The sequence below is a fragment of the Mastomys coucha genome, unplaced genomic scaffold (assembly GCF_008632895.1).
Source record: "Mastomys coucha isolate ucsf_1 unplaced genomic scaffold, UCSF_Mcou_1 pScaffold6, whole genome shotgun sequence".
Taxonomy (NCBI): domain Eukaryota; kingdom Metazoa; phylum Chordata; class Mammalia; order Rodentia; family Muridae; genus Mastomys; species Mastomys coucha.
In genome coordinates, this window is record NW_022196912.1 from 54,490,673 (window position 1) to 54,491,815 (window position 1,143).

Genomic DNA, 1,143 nt, shown 5'->3' on the forward strand with positions numbered 1-1,143 from the left:
ATGCTTTATCATTCGCTTCTGGGCTATCTTAATCCTTATTGCACCCATGAAAACTATTTATCAACTCCTGTCCTCATAAGAGTGACATTATCTTTAAATCCTGCGTGGCAATCCCTGATGCCATTATGCTCAGAGAAGACAAATCAGCCTGCAAGTCCAAATAATTTTTTCAGATTATCCAACATTTGGAAGTCTGTGGTGTTGATGGGCCAGAAAAACATGATATGCAAGGCCTTCCTAAGCCTTTGGTAAACAATTGAACTCTGGAGAAATTGTTGCCAAATACACAAGGGGGATGGGGACCTTTGTGTTTACCAAGGAGAATCTCCCCAAGATTAGCAACATGCCATTGGCCAATAAGGGTCCAGCTGACACCTGGGCTGGCTCCACAGCACTGTGAGGTTACTGGTGTGGGACATGAGAACACTTCTTCCTTCCAGGATTTAGTCACCACTAGTGAAATCTCCAGGGACACCACTGAAATTCTGAGTGAAGTGCAACTGATAAAAACTGGAGACAAAGTGGATGCCAGTGAAGCCACACTGCTGAATATGGTGAACATCTCCCTCTTCTTTATGCTGATCATCGAGCAGGTGTTGACAACGGCATCTTATGCAACCCGGAAGTCACGAAGTAGGCTGCCCTTTTGCTTCCTAGAGGGTGTCTGACATGTTGACAGTGTTTACGGATTGGTTTGCAACTCGTTGCCTTAATGCCACGCTCCATCACTGATGGATACAAGCATGTCCTGGCTCTGCCTAAGTGTATGCTCACACTTGCTGGAAAGGTTAAGGCCTTCTTGACTGATCCATCTGCATTCATGGCCGCTGCCCCTGTGTCTGCCTCCACTGCAGCCTCAGCCCAGACCGAAGCCAAAGAAGAGTCAAAAGAGTCAGATAAAGATATGGGGTTTGATCTTCTTGACTAATTCCCTCAAAGCAAGCAGCAGAGCCAACTTAATTTGAGACACCTGGAAATAGAGGCTTACTTCTCTTGGAGGAGGATGAAGATAAGGGAAGGAGAAAGAAGAGAAAGAGGAAAAAGATGGAGGAAATGGAGGAGAAGGAGGATTTAACACATACTAAACTGAGTACAAGTTAAGGTATATGCACTCTGGATATATCCTCCATAAAAAATGAGGAC

General features: G+C 45.0%; 1 pseudogene; it reads left to right on the forward strand.

Annotated features, from left to right (window-relative positions):
- Positions 1-928, forward strand: LOC116081003 (annotated as a pseudogene).
- Positions 929-1,143: the final 215 nt, after the last annotated feature.